This window comes from Sus scrofa, chromosome 7, assembly GCF_000003025.6.
Source record: "Sus scrofa isolate TJ Tabasco breed Duroc chromosome 7, Sscrofa11.1, whole genome shotgun sequence".
Taxonomy (NCBI): domain Eukaryota; kingdom Metazoa; phylum Chordata; class Mammalia; order Artiodactyla; family Suidae; genus Sus; species Sus scrofa.
In genome coordinates this window covers 13,473,157-13,481,105 of record NC_010449.5, presented here as the reverse complement: position 1 = coordinate 13,481,105, position 7,949 = coordinate 13,473,157, and the positions used below count along the sequence as shown (strand labels likewise).

Here is a 7,949-nt window from a genome sequence, read left to right as displayed (position 1 = left end):
TGTAAGAAAAATGTTGGGAGCCTTTTAAAATGTATATTCCTAGGAGTTCCCATCGTGGTGCCTGAAATAATCTGACCAGGAACCATGAGATTGCGGGTTCGATCCCTGGCCTTGCTCAGTGGGTTAAGGATCTGGCATTGACGTGAGCTGTGGTGTAGGCTGCAGACGTGTCTCGGATCTGGTGTTGCTGTGGTGTAGGCCGACAGCTGTAGCTCTGATTAAACCCCTAGCCTGGGAACTTCCATATGCTGCAGGTGCAGCCCTAAAAAAGCAAAAAAACCCAAAAAACAACAAAAAAAGATGTATATTCCTAGATTCAACTGTAGAGAGTCTCTAGGTCTGGAGTGGGGCCCTGAAAATCCATGTCTGAAATGCTTCCCATCAGATGTTGTCGCCAGATTTGGGGGCTACTGTGGAGGAGCGTAGCTTGTGCCCAAAGAAATCAGGAGCTAATTCTTTTTTTTTTTTTTTTTTTTTGGCTTTTGTCCTTTTAGGGCCACACCCATGGCATATGGAGGTTCCCAGGCTAGGGGTCTAATTGGAGCTGTAGCCACTGGCCTACGCCAGTGACACAGCAACGTGGGATCCGAGCCACATCTCCCACCTACACCACAGCTCATGGCAACGCCGGACCTTAACCCACTGAGCAAGGCCAGGGATCGAACCCACAACCTCATGGTTCCTAGTTGGATTCGTCAACCGCTGAGCCATGATGGGAACTCAGGAGCTAATTCTTTAGCTCTAACTTTGAAGCGGGGTGGTGGCGGGGGGGAGTCTGAGGATGTTTAAAATCAGTTTAAAGTTGGTTTCCTCTATTCTCTCCTCATTCTCTCTCCCCTTATCGAGTAAATTCTTTTGTATTCATTGCCTCGAGGAGAAGAAGCCAAGGTGAAAAGGAACAACCTTCCAAAGTCTTCCAAAAACCTAAGATCCTTAGAAGAGTTAGATACTCAAGAGAAATACTCTAGAGCGGGAAGGCGGGGCCATGTCGAGAACAAGATGGGGGGGTCAGGTGGGGAGGAAAGAAAAGAAAAAAGAAAAAGATTGAGGAAGATTATCTAGGCAGAGGGAAGTTTTTTGTTTTTTGTTTTCTTTTTTCGGCTCCACCAGCGCCTATGGAAGTTCCCAGGCCAGGGATCCTTAAGCAGCTGTGCCACAGTGGGAACTCCCAAGGCAGGGGGAGTTTAGAAGGGGGAGGGGAACCAAGAGAACTGGGGGCCTTGAGTCCTCCAGAGGAACTCAGTGCCCTTCCCTGGGGGAGGAAACCCAGGGAGAAGGCAAAACCTGAGAAAGTCAGTAGGATTCAATGGCAAAGAGCCTTAAGCTTCACTCCCCAAAGCAGAAGCCCTAGAGAGGGAAGGGCTACCCCGTGCACCTCGGCCCAGAGGGACAGGGAGGGAAGGCAAACGCCTGCACTGAAGGGGCCAGGAGGTCAGGACCGTGAGCTGCCTTGGCAACAATCTGCATGGACAGGGGGCATCCACAAACAGAAGCCCCCCCCTCCCCGCCCCAGCATGATGTGAGCCAGCCCAAGGGACCCCTCTAGGAAAAAGGCGGGCTGGTGAGACTGGACTTAGTTCATGTTTTGGCAGCCTTTAAGAGATGATGTCTGGGAGCTGAAATTCTCTTGAGTTAAATAAACAGGAATTTACTTTTTGTTTTGGTCTTTCTAGGGCTGCACCTGTGGTATATGGAGGTTCCCAGGCTAGGGGTCCAATTGAAGCTATAGCTGCCACAGCAACACCGGATCCGAGTCGTGTCTGCAACCTACACCACTGGTCACAGCAATGCCAGATCCTTAACCCACTTAGCAAGGCCAGGGGTCGAACCTGCATCCTCATGGATGTTAGTCAGATTCGGTTCAACTGAGCCACAATGGGAACTCAGGTAATTACATTTCTTAAATACCTGAGTCACGGACATACTCCTGTCTGCTCTCTGCTCGGTTAGGTCTAGACTCCTGGCTGCTGCATTAGAAGCTAATCAAATGAATTCGGGTGATAAATGGCTTCACAGCCTGAGGTAGGTGTAGGGGAGGGAGGATGGGCCTGCAGCTGTTTCAGTCAATAGCCAGGATATCTTAAAGATCTCAGATAGAGCTGTAAGTCATTCGAGCGTAGGTGCAACTCTAATTTTAATTCAAGACATTTTGAACTAGGGCAAAGATGCAAGGTGGCCAGATTTAGCAGTTAAGTTGTCCCACGCATTAGGTGCACTATGGGGGACATCCTTATAATAAAAAAATTACTCATTGCTTGGAGCTTCCGCTGTGGCGCAGTGGGTTAAAGATCCGGTGTTGCCGCAGCTCTGGCATAGGTCACAGCTGCGGCTCGGATTTGATCCCTGGCCTGGGAATTTTCACAGGCTGCAGGTGAGACGGAAAAGGAAACAAATTTACTCATTGTTTTTCTGAATTGCCAATGTAGCTGGGTGGCTTCTATGTTATCTGGCAACCCTGCAAAGAAAGGAACTCCCAGATGAGGGGTCCCAATAAGACTTCTGCCACTGTCCCCTGATCTGGGTAGCAGAGCTCTTATGCAGTTCCAGAAACGTTGCCAAGGCCCTCACTGAGAAGCAGCTGGACAAACCTTGAAGTTGAGAAGAGGCAGGAATGTCAGTGGGCTGAGCAGCTTCCGTAAACATCTCGGGCTCCACTCCCTGCATCCGCCCATTGGCTTTGGGAAGTTCTAGAATGCCGCCTGGCTTAAGGAGAGGAATACAAGTTTTGAAATCAGTCAGACCTGAGTTCAGAGCCCTTCCGTCAACTGCAGGTATATGACCTTGAGTGAACTACCTAACCTTTCTCTTTTCGAAGACTCCCTAAGAAGCGTTGTAAGGATGAAAAAGACTGCAGGTAAAGCACACAGCGAGGTGTGTGGCTTCCAGGGGCTACTCCTTACTGCGATGATTTCACATACTTTGCTACTATGTAAGAGTGTGGGAAACTTTAAATCATATTCCTTGGTCTCTTCCTCACCTCTGAAAGATCCTACTTGGACACTGCAATTATCTGGGGACATGATTTGTCACGTTGCAACTTCAGGTGTATGTGTCTAGAATATACATCTTAGAGGACCTTCCTTTAACCTGGCTTTTAATACTGAAGAATTTATTTACATCTAAATTTAAAAAATGGCATTCTCAACACATCTTCTAGTTGAGTGTCCTAATCACCATTCCACTGAGTCCAAGGAGTGAGTACGGACAATGCTGGATTAGGTAAAGCTTTTCTTCTGCTTGGAAAGTGTTTAAAGAATGTAAATTTAAAGCCATTTACACAGTAAATATGTCCAAAATAAATTTACCTGTGTAAGTATTTATTCAAAATATTTAAAAGTGAAAGTACAACCATTTCTGTTGTGGCTCAGCAGTAATGAACCTGACTGGTATCCCTGAGGATGCGGGTTCGATCCCTGGCCTCCCTCAGTGGGTTAAAGATCCGGCATTGCCGTGCCCTGCGGTGTAGGTCGCAGATGTGGCTCGGATCCAGAGTTGCAGTGGCTGTGGTGTACGGCTGGCAGCTGCAGCTCTGATTCCACCCCTAGCCTGGGAACTTCGATATGCTGCATGTTTGGCCCTAAAGGCAGGGGGCGGGGGGCGGGGAAGAGAGGAAGGGGGAGATTAAAGGTGTTTTAATAATAAAAGATGATTTGAACAGATTTTAAAGTATCTCTGAAATACACAGAAATCATGCCATCCCCTAAAGAAAGGCAAAACCTCTGTGAATATGCCTTCGTCCATTTAGCACCTGCTACTCTGAATATAAAATGTTAGGAAACCATGGTGTGGCAATAAGGAGGGTCTTTTCTTTCTAGTGTATTATTTATTAGTCCTTCATTATTTACGACGGCAGGAAGCGATACTCTGTGCGTCTGTAGCACCACTCCTGCAAGGTACCCCTCATCCTTCCTTTGTTTGTTTTAGAGCTTTTGAATTTGGCTCAACGAGGAGCCACTCTGGACTCAGAAGACTGACTTATGGAGGCTCAATACACCAAAGGTGAGTTCAGACTGCTGCAGACCTGGCAGAATTTTTGACCCGTGTTTTCAGAACTTGCTCGTCGCAACTATTGAAACGTGCTCTCCCCTTTCTCACCTCGCCCCTCCCTTCTCTCTTACATCACTCCTTAAACATCTTCCCTTTCTTTTTCTATATTGCTGGCATGGGTAGGAAGCTGTCAGTGAATGTTGCTGAAAAAAATCGAAACAAGGGATCTGATTTGACTTGTTTAGACCTGAGGTAGAACCGGCTGCTATACTTGTCTTTTCCTTAGCTGGAACTTAGGATAGAAAGCGTCTAGGAACTATGGCATTTGTTCCCCTCCATCTCAGTCTTTTAGGCTTTTCAAAAGATCCTGTTCTAAAGTGAGTGATGGAGCGAATGAATGGCAAGAGTCAGCCCCCTTTGGTTTGTAAACTCAAACCAAACCTTGAGCAAAGGAAGAGACTGTTATCAAAGGAAGCCTAGCCGAGAAGCATGGGCCCAGATGATGCAGGGTTAAGGGAGAGACAGGGTCACAAAGGCTGACAGTGAAAACAGAAAAATGGCTTTTCCTTCCCAGTTGTCCACTCCTAGTGGCCTTTTGTAGCTTTATGTCCCATCACCCGGCAGTTGGCCACTGTCTGGTCTAGGAGAGACAAGGCATTATACTCCAGCATTAGCAGGAAATTAAAATCATTCATTGATCTTAGCACTTCAGCTGCAAGAGATAGGCCTAAAAGCAGGTGCTTCTCCTAGAAAGTACTGAGGAGTTACTGCTGACTCACAGACAGGGCAGGATTTTATGACCACGCAAGTGAAATGGAGCTGGTTTAACTATTACTAATTTAAAGCATCTCAGTTGTGGCTGGGATTTAACTGTGGCTGGTAGAGGCTGTGCGTTGCTTCGTTGGGGCCTCTGCAGAGACCTCTGGTGTGCTTTGATGTTTTAATTCTAGATCTAAGCCTTCACGGGCAGAGGTGGCTTTCTCTAACCGGAGGTGGTCTCTCTCACAGGCTTTCTTTATGTCTGCAGAGCTGATTTTGTTTGCCTGGCAATGCTGCCTATTTAATATTGCGTGTACAACAATAGAACTTCACTCAGATGTGCCTTGGAGAATATTAGAAGAATTCTTTTTGCTTATTTGTTTTTGAAGAACAATGTTTTTGGTGGCTCATGATATCCTGTTGGCCTTATAATGGACCCAAACAAGGTGAGATAGCTTGAAGACACAGGCCACGGGTTACAGGTGCTGGCTTAAAATCCTGTTGTTACCTAACCACTAGGTTTGGTTAGTTGCTCTGTTAAAACAGTGCTGCTATCTGTGATAACAGACAGTAAGAGGGCGCTAAATTCACAATTTCATTTCCAGTAATAGCCTAGCTTCCTTTGCAAAAAGAACCTAATGACAGTTTTTAAATGTTTAATTTCATTTCTGTTCATTTCGTGGTAAAGGTGAAATGCACCCAATGATAAATAAGAGGGAAACAAATCTACATGCTCTGTAAACTGCTGGTTTCCTCAACTCTTGCTTAAATTGTTGGTTGGAGATTATTGAATAGGAATTTCTAAGTCTGCTCTTTACAGAGACTTTGGTTAACTCACTACCTTGATGTCTTGAGGTGTAAGTGTTCGTTTGAACAGATGTGTTTTTCTTTGGCCTGTAGGACGGGAGATGTGTGTGAGTCTTTTAAAAAGATTTCTCCGAGTTCCCGTCATGGCTCAGTGGTTGGCGAATCCGACCAGGAACCATGAGGTTGCAGGTTCGATCCCTGGCCTTGCGCAGTGGGTTAGGGATCTGGCGTTGCCGTGAGCTGTGGTGTAGCTTGCAGACATGGCTCGGATCCTGCATTGCTGTGGCTCTGGTGGTAGGCTGGTGGCTACAGCTCTGATTCGACCCCTAGCCTGGGAATCTCCATATGCCGCGGGAGTGGCCCTAGAGAAGGCAAAAAGACAAAAAAAAAAAAAAAAAAAGATTTCTCATTTCTTGTGTTGCACAACTTTTTAGGCCTTCCCTGTTGTAAGACTTAGGAGCTGTAGGTATGTTATGAAAAGAGTACCTTTAATGAACAACTTCAGGGAAGGAATCTTTAAAGATCTATTTTTAAATTTTTTTTTTGCAGAAATAGTATTTGGAGGAAATTCTGAATATAATGAAAGAGAAAATCTGAATATTACCTTGACTTCTTGGCACCTATTACGAGATCAGGCTATAGAGTTCTCGTGGTGGCTCAGCCGGTTAAGAATCTGATTAGCATATTCAGGAGGATGCGGGTTCGATCCCTGATCTTGCTCAGTGGGTTAAGGATCCAGTGTTGCCGAGAGCTGTGGTGTGGGTTGCAGACATGGCTTGGATCCTAGATCCTGAGTTGCTGTGGCTGTGGTGTGGGCCCATAGCTGTGGCTCCGATTCAACTCCTAGCCTGGGACTTTCCATATACCACTGGTGAGGCCCTAAAAAGAAAAAAGAAAGAGATCAGACTAATAGGAGGTAATCTATTTAATTGCTTTTGTGATTTGTCAAGTAGAAAACAATTATCATTCCTGTCCTTGCAGTTTAGGGAAGTGCAGTCTATAGCTTTTACTCCAGGTTGCCTGACTCCTTATCCAGCACTTTAGATATTAGAGGCTAACCCAGTACCAAGAATATTCTCTCTTAGAGTTCTTACCTTAAACATGGTTTTCTGAGTGTTTTGTAAAGAGAAAAGCTACAGCAATTCTAAGGAGGAAGTCTGAAATTTCTTTTCAGAATTTCTCTCTGCTCATCGCTTCCTGGATTATGAGATGGTTCACTCTACATCCATGTCTTTTACTTCTCATGAATTAATTCTAAAAGAAATTTTGTACAAATTAAGAAGGATAGTTGGGCTCTCTTGCAGCCACCTTGGAGCCCGTGGAGGCCTGCTGGGCACAGGATTCTAAAACAACAAATATGGTGGGAAGATTGTGTTCCAAGGCCATTTTTTGCTGGTTATCAGTGGGGTCTCTGGAACCAGAGGGAGCACACAGCTCTTCTTAAAATTGAAGGTGTTTATGCCTGAGATCAAACTGAATTTTACGTAGGCAAGAGATGTGCTTATGTGTACAAAGCAAAGAATAACACAGTGACTCCTGTTGGAAAACCTAACAAAACCAGAGTAACCTGGGGAAGGGTAACTCATGCTCATGGCAACAGTGGCATGGTTCGTGCCAAATTCCGAAGCAACCTTCCTGCTCAGGTCAACAGAAATCATGTGATGCTGTACCCTTCAAGGATTTAAACTTATTGAAAAGTAAATAAGTAAAAGTGGATTTGTTCCATTGTTAAAAAAAAAAAAAGAATACTTTGAAATTAGCAAAGCGCTCTTTAAATATCTAAGCTTTATATTTTATAACTAATGTTTCCTTTCAGGCTATTAACATTTCAGACGTGCTTTATGGACTCTGCAGCACTGATAATTTTTTTTTCTTTGCTTTTTAGGGTCACATCTGAGGCATATGGAGGTTCCCAGGCTAGAGGTCAAATCAGAGCTACAGCTGCCAGCCTACACTACAGCCACAGCAATGTAGGATCTGATCCATGTCTGCAACCTCCACCACAGCTCACGGCAATGCCAGATCCTTAATTCCCTGAGCAAGGCCAGGGATCAAACCCACAACCTCATGGTTCCTCATCAGATTCATTTCTGCTGTGCTACGACGGGAACTCCTGCATAATTTTTTAAAAGAGTGCTTCTCAGATGTCATGCGCATACAAGTCACCTGGAGACTTTGTTAAAATGTTAAAATACAGATTCTGATTAAGTAGGCCTGGGATGATCTTTCATTCTAACAAGCTCACCATACTGGTGCTGCTAGCCCCTGAATTGCAATGAACCAAGAGACACCACAATAAACTAGGTAGGTTGTGTCTTTCTGGTGGTGGTAGGGTAATAACTACAATAAGGCTGTTTTACTTATTAACTGGTAGAATGCTCTTGAAAAGGAGTCTT

General features: G+C 45.1%; 1 pseudogene; it reads left to right on the top strand.

Annotated features, from left to right (window-relative positions):
• Positions 6,423-7,441, top strand: LOC110261790 (annotated as a pseudogene).